The sequence below is a fragment of the Benincasa hispida genome, chromosome 6 (assembly GCF_009727055.1).
Source record: "Benincasa hispida cultivar B227 chromosome 6, ASM972705v1, whole genome shotgun sequence".
NCBI classification, from domain to species: domain Eukaryota; kingdom Viridiplantae; phylum Streptophyta; class Magnoliopsida; order Cucurbitales; family Cucurbitaceae; genus Benincasa; species Benincasa hispida.
Window position 1 is genome coordinate 31,324,170 of NC_052354.1, and position 14,167 is coordinate 31,338,336.

Consider the following 14,167-nt stretch of genomic DNA (forward strand, 5'->3'; position numbering starts at 1 on the left):
AGTATGATGAAACTATTTACGAATTTATGGTTGTTTTAGAATTTTTGAGAACAGGGATATTGTGTAAAATATTTTGCCGAGGGTTTAACTCTCGACCTGTCGAAAATTAAAGAGTAGGTCTAGGGTTTGACCCTCGACCCAAAGGAAATTAAAGAAGACGTCAAAATTTGAGAAACTGAAGGTCGAATCTTCAAAATTCGACCTATATTAGTCGAATTTTGAAGACTCAACACATAAAAAAAAACCATATTTTTATAAATAGTTTGAAAACAACAATATTTTTATAAATTGTTTTTAAAACAACAATATTATTTAATTTTTCCAGTCTCTAGACTTAGTGTGATCTCCTTTTCAATGTTCCCTCGTTGCCGTCAATGAAAAGAGCAAGTTTATGTATAATATATATATTTTTAAGCAAATTTCTGATATATTATTTTAAATATGATATATTTTATAGCTGTCTCTTATACACATCTAGATGTGTATAAGTTCCAGTCTCTAGACTTAGTGTGATCTCCTTTTCAATGTTCCCTCGTTGCCGTCAATGAAAAGAGCAAGTTTATGTATAATATATATATTTTTAAGCAAATTTCTGATATATTATTTTAAATATGATATATTTTATAGAAAGTTTATAAAATTATATTATTATTATATGTTACTACCTTATGTTAACAATTAGCTTGAATTGAGGATTTGTGCAAGTCTTATTTTTCTATATTTGAAATTGTTTGTTTGAAATCCTATTTTTGTAATATTCCATCTAAGTTAAGTCAAAACTTGTTTGTAAACCTGTTTAGTTTTTTCAAGAATTACAATACAAAAAGAAAAATACTTACCAAATTTAATGTGTTATATTTTTTTAGATATTTATTATGTACTTTATAAGAGAAAAATAATAAAATAAGAGTAATACTTGGGTGTAGCCAACATGTAGCCCGTCATTTATCAAATGGGATATAAAATAATAACTTAGACCCCATTTAATAAACATTTTGTCTTTTATTTATTTTTTCTGAAGATTAAGCCCGAAGACATCACTCTCTTGGGCCAGTGAGAGAGTAAGGTCTTTTGTTCAAGTCCCGAAGACACCACTTAAGAGAACACTCATCTACTTACCCTGAAGTCGGGAAGAAGTGAAATCCATATTGTATGATTATGTTTCCATCTACCCACTCGGTCTTATCCTCGAAATGGTAGGTATATTAAGTTGGCGAACTGGCCACTCTCACCCATACAAATCAAACGACAATCAATCGTGAATTGGAGTTCATAATATACTCAGGAGTAAGACTAAATTGCCTAGATCATTCTATTGAAATAGAAATGAGTAAGACTAAATTGCCTAGGTCATCCTATTGAAATAGAACCCTAACTAGTAAACGGAGCTACATCTAATGGTTACTATTTCGTGATCCAATCTTGTGCAAACTCATTGCACAGGATACCTCCACTCGCATGTCTCCTACACGAATGCGTTGAATCACTGTATTTGTATCAAATACAAAGTGGGTCGTATCCATAATGTTACCAAGATAAGGTACCAAACCTTATCCATATACTATAGACCCTTTAGGTTGTATCTTGAACATTGATCCCTATATGTCTCTACATATAGTTCAAGACTCATAAGGCAACATAAGATGTTAGTTTATTGGATTTTAGGGTTAAGAAGGCAAAATTAAATAAAACATCAATAACACTTATTGATAAAAGCATTAATAATTAATTATTAATGACGTTCATTTAATTACATTCACTATCTATGAGTTTTAAGATATAAAACCCAACAAACTCCCACTTGAACTAAAACTCTAGTTAGCGGGATGTACATTACATGGAACAACGAGGATGTTACAAATACAAAGTAAAATACAATAAACTAGGGCATTTCATACCCATTACACATCTCCCACTTGCCCTAGATTACACAATGTATATATCTCATAGACCTAGATTCTTTAGATGACTCTCGAACACTTTAACCGAGAGAGCCTTCATAAATAGTTTGGCAATGTTGTGCTCCGAAGCGATCTTTGTGACGATCACATCTCTTCGTTGCACAATCTCCCATATCAAGTGATACTTCCTCTCAATGTGTTTTCCTCGTTTATGATTACGAGGTATTTCAAGTTGGCCACAGTCCTACTGTTGTCACAGTATAAGGTGATCGACAAGTTCATGTTTGGAACAACTTTCAAATCACTTAGGAACTTCCTTAGCCAAACTACCTCATTTGCTTCTTCACAAGTAGCTATATACCAGCCTTCATGATTGAGTCTGTAATACATCCTTGCTTGATGCTACGCTATACTATAGCTACCTCGTTCAGGGTGAACACTGATCCTGATGTGGATTTCCTAGAATCCTTGTTAGTTTGGAAATAAGAGTTCGTGTATCCCATAAGGTTCAAATCCTTAGCTCCGTACACGAGCATATAGTCCCTCGTTCTCCTAAGATACTTGAGGACATTCTTAACCACAACCTAGTGGTCTAACCCTAGATTGGATTGGTATCTACTGACTATTCCCACTGTATAACAAATGTCAGGCCTAGTGCAAGCATAACATATGTTAAGTTGCCCACAACTGAGGCATAGGGAATACGTCTTATGTCCTCAACTTCTTGATGTGTCTTAGGACACTATTCCTTAGACAAGTGAACTCCATGCCTGAAAAGCGATGACCCTTCTTAGAGTTCTACATCGAATATCGAAACAGCATCTTATTGATATAAGTTTCTTGAGACATAGCTAGCTTTTTGTTCTTACGATTCCTAATGATTTGAATCCCAAGAACATACTGCGCCTCCCCCAAGTCTTTCATTTGAAATTGGACCGCTAACCACTTTTTAACATCAGTAAGATATCCTACATCATTCCCAATGAGTAGGATATCATCCACATAAAGTACTAAGAAAGCTACTCTATTGTTGATGATTTTTTTATACACACAAGGCTCATCAATGTTTTGATCAAAACCAAAATATTTGATTGCAGTATCAAATCTAATATTCCAAGATTTGGATGCCTATTTCAACCCATAAATGGATCGATTCAGTTTGCAAACTTTTTGCTCCTGACCTTGGGCTATGAACCCCTCGTGCTGAGACATAAAGATATTCTCTTCAAGATTGCCATTCAAAAAAGTTGAATTGACATCTATTTATCATATCTCATAGTCATAATATGTGGCTATGAATAAGAGAATTCTTATGGACTTAAGCATAGCAACAGGGAAAAAAGTTTCTTCATAGTCAACCCCTTTCCTTTGGATATAACCTTTTGCTACAAGTCTAGCTTTGAAGGTTTGTACCTTCCTAGCTACATCTCTCTTTCTCTTATAGATCCACTTATACCCTACGGGTTTAACCCCTTTAGATGGATCTACAAGATCTCATATTGAATTGAATTACATCGACTCTATTTCAAGGTCTAAAGCTTTGACCTATTGGTCCTTATCTACGTCATTCATTGCTTGCCTATAAGACAATGGATCCTCAACATCGTCATTCATTGCCTGCCTATAAGACCGTGCAGGACTTCAGTATATTGAAATGAAGTAGAAGAAAGGAAGCTGTTAGGCTTAGAACTCGTTCAGCAGACGTATGATAGTGTTAAGCTTATCAGAGAGAATTTTAAAGCAGCCCGAGACAGGTAGAAGAGTTACACAGATAAGCAGAGAAGAAAGTTAGAGTTTGAAGTCGGTGATAAGGTATTCCTTAAGTTATCCCCATGGAAAGGAATATTTAGATTTGGAAAAAACGGGAAGTTGATCCCGAGATACATCGGACTTTACCAGATCGTGGAGCGTGTTCGTCCAGCGGCTTATAGGTTAGAGTTACCTCTAGAGTTGTCTCATATCCATGATGTTTTCCATGTATCGATGTTGAGGAAGTATGTGCTAGATCCAGCCCATGTGTTAGTAGAGGAGCCAATGCATTTAAAAGGAAATTTGAGTTATGAGAAAAAACAAATAAAGATTCTGCATAAAAAGGAGCAAGTGTTGAGGAATAAAACGATACCTTTAGTAAAGGTATTGTGTAAGAATCATGGCACTGAAGAAGCCACGTGGGAAGCTGAGGAGTAGATGAGAAGTAAACACCCTCAGTTGTTCAGTTGATATCCTTAAAGCAAATTTTGAGGACAAAACTTCTTTTGGGGGGAGGTAAATTTTAAACCCTAAGCTTTATTTTCTCTACTTAAGTATGTTTAATAGTGTGGTTAGTATGATAAATGGGTTAAAATATGAGTCAATGCTAATTTATAGGGAAAAGTTGAGGAATAAGAAGAGTGTTGAAGGAGGTCCTTAGTATTTCAAAGTGTAGCTCTCGAGTGGATAGGTGTAACCTAGCAAGTAAGAAATTTGGCTAAGTATGGAGCTAGGCATTGGATGCCATGAGCATTGGTAGGAGGCCTATTGGGCAATGGCCTTGTAATTGGAGGTTAAGCGAGCTTGTTGATGGCTAAGTTGTGGGTCGCGTGATGATGCTAGGCAATGGCCTAAGGATGGGCGATGAGCTTGTGCAAGTTACCATGAGTGTGGGCGATTGCTAAGGGCTTGCTTGCATTGGTAATGGGCACGCGATAATTTAAGCCTTGGGAGGTTAGTGAGCTAGGCGATGCGTGCTGGAAAGAAAACCATTGGACAATGGCATGGTGTGACAATGATCTTACCAAGCCAAGCCGTGAGCGAGCTGCATAGGCAAGGGAAGCCGAGCGATAGAGGAGAGTGTCTAGTTGTTGAGGCTGCTATGCAATGTTAAGCGACCAAAAGTAAGTTTTTCATCATACTACAAAGGACTTCAGTTGAATTAGATTTCTTAAAGGGCCAGCTATCATGATCCTATAGGTTGATCCCACTTAATGGGCTAGGTGGCAATTTATTAAATAAAGAGCAACTCATAGCCTCAGGTATAAAAGGTAGGCCGAATTCAGATGCTCATTTTGGGAGATTTACTCGTGCTACTGAGATAATTTCAAAGCCATATGAAAGTTGGGTGAGTCTAATTGATGAGCTAGGTTGCCGGAAGGAAACTCCAAAGGAATCGAGCTAGAAACTGAAAAATTTGAATAAAGGACAGATTCTCGAGTGAATCTAAGCCAGGGTCGAGTGTTTTCAGTTTTCGGCCAAACCATGAGGAATTTGGAGCTAAAATTATAAGATAAGCTTATTAAGACAGTTTTGAACAAGTTTGTAGAAGAAAATTTTTCGAGATAAGGTCTTGGGCTAGCCATGGGGCTGTGTAGGCGAGCATAGGTGACTTAAATACCCAAGGGAAGGCTCTTGCGATGTTGGACATCATGTGGAATGCCTACGTTGTCACACCCCGCCTCGAGCCTACCTTCTAAGCCTGATGAGAGGCATGAGGGACTGCAAATACCACCCTCTTGTGATACTTACTGCCCAGCTCTTCTTTACTACACTCAGTAAAATTTAAGTCAAGGAGATAAACGACAACTGATTAAGCAGGCCCATTTTATTAATGTAACGTTTATATAACTCCAAGACTTAGCTACAAAGTTTACATCAATAACTCTAAAACCCCGGAAGTGTGACTGTGGCTTGTGGTAGACCTTGACCTTAGCAGCACCCTAGAACTCCACACCTTTTGCTACTTGGGAAGAAAACATGAAAGAAAAGAAGGAGCTTCACAAAGTTAAATGAATGGTAAGCAACTTCTAGAGTCTATTCCAACTCATAATAACAAGCATATCATAAATACACGAGGTTGATACTCAAACCTCAGCTTTGAATGAGTCTGGTCTCAACTTCTATTTACACGCACGATAGATAATTAACTGTTACTAAACATAAATGCTTACTCTCTTGTGTTTCCCTTTGTTCCCTATGTGCACATAGCTCTCCGCTCATGGGCTCAAAAGCTAGGCCCTTCGGCCCTCTGACTATCCATACGAGATTCCTCCCATCGGATCAAGAACTAAACCTCTCGGTCCCTTGACCATCCTATGAGGTTTTGCTCTCGAGCTTAGGAACTAGGTCTATTGACCCCCTTACTATCTCGTTCACATATTCTCATTCTCATGCTAATTACTCATTCATAACATAAGCATATACAATTTACTCTAAAACAATATGCTTTAAGACTTAAGGAAAATACCACTCACCTTGGTAAGGTAGGAACCTTTCTTTCTTAGAAGTTCCTTGGTCTTCTCGGGCTCCACTTTTGAACCCTAGATTCCAGATTCAATTTAAAGCTCAGATTATTCATAGTTATAAGCCTTATTTTGAGATACTTCCTTTTACAAAAATGCTTTAAAATGTCTCAGAAATATTACCTTAAAATTGTAGCTTAGAACTTCTCGTGGTTTGGCCAGAATCATCAAAACATCAAGACTAGCCCAAACTTACCCGACAGCTCAACCTTTCTGTCTTTTCCCCACTCACCAGTTTGATTCCTTGGAACTTCCTCTCTGGCAGCCCAACCATGAAAACTAGACTCTCAGAGCTTTCAGGTGGCTTTGAAATCACTCTAAATGCACCAGTATTTTGGGAGAAATCCTCGTCCCAAATTGATGCTACTTCTAGACTTCACTGTCCGACGCATGCCCTTCATGATCAACGCATAGTCTCCTTCAAATATACTTTCTAACACTCTTCTTTACGCTTTTTGGCTTATGAATGGGAGTGAGTTCTTGTGGTGTGATGATTGAAATTTACTCTTTATCTTTATGAATATAGACAATGATGAATATGGATGATTCAAGCTCATGTTGCCATAAACTTGTAACGGTAAAAATGGAATGTTTTCTATCTATTGCACTAATGAATGAATGAATGATGCTCTATATGTGCTCAAGTGCTTTGCGATAAAGATAATTTATGCGATACTACGTTCTAAGTGTATGCGTTGATAGTGATATGCTCGTAGTATGCGATGAAGTAGTGCGTGTCACAAGTTTCCTTGCGCTGAAACCAAGTATAATTCCAAAACAAGTTTCTCAGAGTGATCCGAGGTTGAACATGGGGATTGTTTTCGTTAAATGCAATACTTATATGATACATGCGACCGGTTTTAATAATGAATAAAGAATTTTGGTTTGTACAGAAATATAAATTGTGCTAAAAGTAAAAATACTTTGATAAAGTAAAATTCCTAAACTACTATGATACATGATACATAATACATGATACAGGGTCGAGGACTGGCTGTGAAGTTATACAAAAGAATCGGTAAATGCGATGGCAAGTCTTATGAATGAGGCATAAAGAGAAGGAGTAAAGAGTAAAAACATTGCAAGTTTGTTAATCGTGTTAAGGACGCAACTAAGGTTTCGCTTTCCCTTGTCGTGCACCTTTCAGTGATCGGCCACATTCCCATATGTCTATGGTGAAATAGAGATGAACGTGATGAACGCAAGAATGTTTCCATCTCTGGAAATACTTCTCGCTTTAGTTAACACATTCTTCCAACCTTCTCTTGATAGGCATAATAACATCTTCACTTCTGCTCTCACAGGTGAAGATGCCATCAAGCATGCTTTAGCTAAACTTCATTGATTCCTTGACACAGATTAACTCACTCGCTTAAGTCTCGCTATTTACCCCGGAGATTAAGAACACATCATGGAGAAAATGGATGATAAATGTATGGAAAGAGACAGAGAGATGATAATAATTTCGATGATAACATTTAATTCTAAAATTAAGCGTTTGATACATGTTTATAAATGAGGGATTAAAGAAGATGAATACAAAAGATGAATTAGAGAATAGAAACAAATACGGAAAGAGTGCCAACGTATTGACACAGATCCCGATCGGAGACTTGTGCTTGCCGACGTATGGATGTGGTGGAAAGGAAGGCTTCCCTCTCAGGCTTGCTTTCTCGGTAGAATTGACCTTGTGCACAGAGCTTTAGCTTCGGGAATCGGAAGAATTCTTTGCTCGGAGACTCACTTTTAAGTCTTGTCTCGTAGTTCTCCCGGATTTACTCTATAAAGTTGCTTCAGTCCAGCCTCTCTCTCTCCCCATTTTAGTATCAGTATATTCTGTATTTCTCTCTATGTCTATCTATGTGTATGTATATATATATATCTTCAGCGAATTTGAGGAAGCTATTTATAGGCAAGACCTTGGCTCTTTGAATTTATGGTCCCCACTGTCTAATTATGGTAATTCCTGCAATGGCGTAATAGAAAATTCCTTTCTGTTCCACAATCAATCCGTCAAATTGTACAACAAAAGATGTACACTTGTGAGAATCGCCCGCAAATGCGTTTCTCTTCACATCTTCGATCGATCGCGCATGCGGTATTGTTTTTTATTATCGCATGCGGTAGAAATGCGTTGATCGTTAAAGCTCTTAATCGATTGTCGTATGCGCCGTCATTGCATTGATCATCTCTTCGTTCTTGATTGATGGGTGCATGCGATGTAGATGCGTTGTTCATTTTGTCTTCGAGCCATTAATGCTTGCGGTGACCTATTTCCTTCAAAACAGAGATTGAAGCATTCTATTTAGCCATCGCAATAGTGTTAGTGGGTGTGTTTACGACATTTCATAATTTTCGTGTTTCTCAGCCAATTTTTATACTATCGACGCAACTTTCCTCTCTTTTTGCCGCAATATCTAAATAAAACAGTATAAATAACTTGTATTTGTACAACTTATCACATCCCCAAATTTAGATATATGCTTGTTCTCAAGCATATCTTGAACTAAAGGCAATTCTTCCGCCAATTCTTGTCCAACTTTGCGCTCGATTGGTTACTTCGAATGCTCCACCTCTGACACATTAACTTTAACAAACGAATTCCTTCTATCCTTTTAATAATCATCAAAACATGCTCTACTTTTATTCTTTTATACAACAAACGTCTACTAAAAAAATTCCTTTCTTGTTTTGAAAAAAAATGTTTACCCCTCTCCTTTGCAAAAACAACTAGGTGCGTCTTTATGCGATGGTCTGTTGATGTGTCATTTTATTAGAGACTGTTGCATCATGGTTACACCCTTCGATTTTGGTTGCTCCACACGGTGTATGCGAAACCAACTACATATCAACCATAACAGAAGCTTGTGTAACAATCTCAACTTCAACTCTTGTTTTTCAGCTAAGTTTTACTTTTGCTGGTTCAAAGGAGTTGTCTTTTATATTCTTTACTTTTTTTTTTCTTTCATATTGCATCGTTCTTGGAAACCCACCTTTGTTTTGGCTTGCTCCCACGGGTGTCATGCGAACATCTAACTACGAGCAGGTTCCTTTCACAACTTAACTCTTATCAGGTTGGGATTTTCCCTTGCGTTGACATTGGAGTTTTTATGATTATTATTTTTTTATTTTTTTTTATGATGACCGCATCCGCTTGATCGCATCTGCTCATACCTTCCCACCCTCAAATTTAGAGATGCGCATGTTCCTCATTGCGTTGTTTTGGATAGAAAAGACAAAACACTTAGTCAAAATTTTGAAAAGAAGGTTTGAGCAGAGTCTTGAAATAGAAAAGGTAAAGCAGTGCTATTGCTATGATCTAAGTGTTAGTTAGAGAGTACAAAGTGTAAGAAATGCTGCTAAGGGTATGCATACTACTCATCATGGCAGCACAATTAATAACGCAAAATATAAGAAAAAGAATATCGCAATATTTAACAAAGGATGATAAGTAAAGAGGCTAACGGATAGGGAAAGAATAGTTACTCAGTTGTATTAAAATTAACTAAGTATACAAAAAATTAAAATTATCGCAACACAAAATTTTAAGCATATACAAAAAAAATCAAGGTATAGCTTCTATACATAAAAATAATGAAATGAATTTATCCTTTGTATTTTATTCGGATGGGCGCAAGGTTAAAGATTAACGCAATGCATCTGTTACCGCAAATGCATATTTGCAGAGGACGGGCAACAACGCATGCATTAGCGCAACACACCCCTCAACTCAGTGCATTTTTGAAGGACGGGTGCACGGTATTCTACTGGTGCAACACTACCTCGACATAGTGCGCTTTCGCTAAGGACGGGTGCAAAATACATACGTGCACAACACACCCCTCAGCACAATGCATTTGAGTATGATGGACACAAAGTGTATCTTGTCAACGCAAAATGCACCCATCATCGCAATGCATACCGGATGTTTATTAAAGTTTATTATTATTATTATTATTATTATTATTTTATTTTTTTTCATCAACAATGCAAGTCACTAAGACTTTGCGGTGTTCATTTTCTTTTAGTCAGCCATTCCAGAGATTTAAGAACAATGCAACTAATGCAGAAAAGTAAGTGAATTACACAAGGCATGAAAATAATGCAATTGAATTAAATTGCAAGTAAATTCATAAAGCAGTAAAGGCTAATTTTTAGAAAATAGTAAATAACGCAATGTAGAAAGCAGTAAAGGAAAGCTGTAAAGAAAACAATTAAACATGGATTTTAGGGATGCTGATTGAAAGAAATTTCTCACGATTACCGCAATCCACACCCTTGTAGGCGGTCATGCCTGCCTGCGCAATGTCATCAAGGACATTGTTCCTTCCCATGAGATCCCGGGGCTTCTGAGTTACTTGGCAGCGTTCCCGGTGTTCTGTTACGAAGCTTGACTGCCAATTTCCCGACTTGGATCTCCAAGTTCCTTATTGAAGACGCCTGCGACTGCATGACAACATCATTTTTCTCAATATACTGTTTCAGCAGGGACTCTAATGATGACGAATTTACAGAGGTGTTCGATGAGGATGGTTGGTTATGCGGTTGCCTTTGATGACTCTGATTCTGATTCTAGTGAAAAGATAGAGGATTTCCTCGATTCCCCGAATTGTTGTTCTGATGATTACTTTGGTCCCCCTGGTTGTGATTCCCTCCCCAACAAAAGTTAGGGTGATTCCACCAACCTGGATTGTAAGTGTTGCTGTAAGGGTTGTTTTGGATAACAAACACTGACTGCGGGTTCGATGGGCACATCTCTGCAGCATGGCCCCTTCCGCATTGGACGCAACTTATTGCGGCCACTTGTGCCGGCGCATTGGGTTGCGCTGAACTTTGAGAAATGTCGTAAACACACCCCACTAACCACTATTGCCGATGGCGATAATAGGAATGCTTCAATCCGTGTTTTTGAAGCGAAATAGGTCAACCGCCATGCATTAATGGCTCGAAGGACAAATGAAAACGCATCTACATCGCTATGCACCCATTCAATCAAGAACGGAAAGAGAGGATCAACGCGGATGACGGCGCATGCGGACAATCGATCAATAGCTTTAGCGATCAAACACATTTCAATCGCTTCGTGGTAATAAAAAACAACCACCGCATGTGGGCGATCGATCGAAGATGTGTAAGAGCCAAACGGCATTCGCGGCGTGATTCTGACAAGTGTACAGCTTTTGTTGTTACAATTTGACGGATTGATTGTTGAACAGAAGGAATTTTTTGTTTACCGCCATTGCTAGGAATTACCAAAAATTTAGACATTGCGGGACAACAATCAAAGAGCCAAGGTTCTCGCCTATTAAATAGCTTCCTTCAAATTCGCTGAAGATATTATATATATATATTATATATAGTATATATATATATATTATATATATATATATATATTATATATATATATACACATAGATAGAACATATTAGAGAAGATACAGAAGATATTAACTTATATAAAACGTGGAGAGAAAAGAAGAGGCTGGTCTGAAGCGACCTTACAGATAAATCTGGGAGAACTACGATTACAAGGCTAAAATGAGTCTCCGAGCAAAGAATTCTTTTCGATTCCCGAAAGCTTGAGCTCTGTGCATTAAGGTCAATTTATCGGCGAAAGCAAGCCTGAGGGAGGGAAAGCCTTCCTCTCCATTACTCATCATCTATACGCCAACAAGCACAAGTCTCGATAGGGATCTGTGTCAAGACGTTGACACTTCTTTCCGTATTTGTTTCTATTCTCTAATTCATCTTCTGTATTTCATTCTTCTTTTAATCCCTCATCACAAACATGTATCAAACACTATTTAGAATAAATGTTTATCATTCGATTATTATTATCATCTCTGTTCTTTCCATACATTTATCATCCATTTTCTCTATGATTGTTGTTCTTTAATCCCTGAGGTAAAATAGCGAGAAATTAAGCAAGTGAGTTAATCTGTGTCAAGGAATCAATTAAGTTTAGCTAAAGCATGCTCGATGGAATTCTTCAACCTGTGAGGAGCAATAAATGAAGATGTTATTCCACCTATCGAGAGAAGGTTGGAAGGAATGCGTTAACTAAAACGAGAAGTATTTTCCAGAGATTGGAAACAATCTTGCGTTCATCGCATTCATCTCTGTTTCACATAGACATATGGAACGTGGCAGATCACTGAAAGGTGCACGCCAAGGAAAAAGCAGAAGGAATCTGTAGTTGCGTCCTTAACACGATTGACACACTTGCGAATGTTTTTTACTCTTTACTCTTTCTTCTTTTCTGCCTCATTCATTTAGAGACTTGCCATCGCATTCATCGATTTTCTTTTGTACAACTTTCATGTTATTATGTATCTGTACATTTTAGGGTAAGTGTTTTTAGGGGTGGGGGGGGGGGGAATTTTTACTTTATCAACGCATTTTTACTTTTAGCGCAATTTATATTTCTGTACAAACCAAAAATTCTTTTATTCATTATTAAAACCAGTTGCATGTATCACATTAAGTATCGCATTTAATGACCAACAATCCCCGTGTTTTGACCTCAAATCATCTGAGAAACTTGTGTTGGAATTTATACTTGGTTTCAGTGCAAGAAAACTTGTGACACACACTACTTCATCACATACTACGAGCATTTCACTATCAACGCATACACTTAGAAACGTAGTATCGCATAAATTATTCTTTATCACAAAGCATTTTGGTGCATATAGAGCATCATTCATTCATTTCATGTTAGTGCAAATAGATAGACAACATCCATTTTTTAACCCCGTCACAAGTTTATGGCAACATGAGCTTGTATCATCCCATATTCAATCATTTTCTATATTCTAAAGATAAAGATTAAATTTCCAGTCATCAAGTTTTTATGCCCATTCCGGGATTGGTAATGGTAGTGTTGAATACTTTTGTTGGTATTTGTAGGACAGATCTCTGTTGTTACTGTCTGTTTTATTGCGAAGAGCAGGCTTGACAGTTATGAGTTACTTATGAAAACCGATCCCATAATTCGAAGTTGACTCAGAGAATTGAGCGTACTTTTCGCGCGAGGGCATGCCAGAACATAATCAGGCGAAGTAGAGTAAACCATGGCTAATAACGAGAGCCCGATGGAAAATCAAGGGGCGAAATCGACCAACGCAAGATCCTGTCTTTCTTCTCTGCCGACTGCAATATTCTATGAGAAAACTATACGACGGCCGAATCTTTACGACTTCTCGCCTGGATTTCAACGACCAATGGGTTGAGGAGAAGAATGCGACGATTTTTGAAATAATGATTGGTCATTGCTCTAAATGAGTAGCAAAAACGCGAGGCCAATTTGGAGGTCTTACAAGGTGATGACCGGCACGCCCAATCTGACCAAGCTTTGTTGGAGATGTGCAACACTTTCTCCTATCCCTGGCGTCACCCCTGAAGGGAAATTTAGTGACTTTACCCCCTCTTCCCAACCACTAAGGGGATGGAGGCAAAAAGGTGGGCTAATTCGTTGGAGCCAAATTGAAATCACATCATGGGACCAATTGGTGGAATGGTTTCTAAAGAAAGAAATTCTTCCCTCCAACAGTCAACGCAAGAAGATGAAAGGATATGTTGAATTCCCGAACAAATGGCTAATTGAGACTCTAAGCCACCGCTTGGGTGCGTTTCCGAAGATTGGTGAAGAATTATCTTGCTATCGAGATCCCGATTGACGGTTCTGATGGAAAACATTTTTATAAACGGCCTGAATCGATATCAACGCAAAGGTTCGTTGCTTGATTGCCTCGGCAAAACAAGAGGATTCATGGATAAGACCCTACAACGGAAGGCCATTTCAACTGATCGCATTTCACAAAACACGAACGACTGGGTGGATGACGGTTATGGGGAAGAGGCCCCTGAGAGAAGAAGAAATGCGATAATGCCATTTGATACAGCCAATACAATGACAACCTTGGCCGCACAAAATGGCCCGCTGACCTCTCTTCCTACAAAGGATGGGAATTAATCAAGGTGCCCTCTCTAT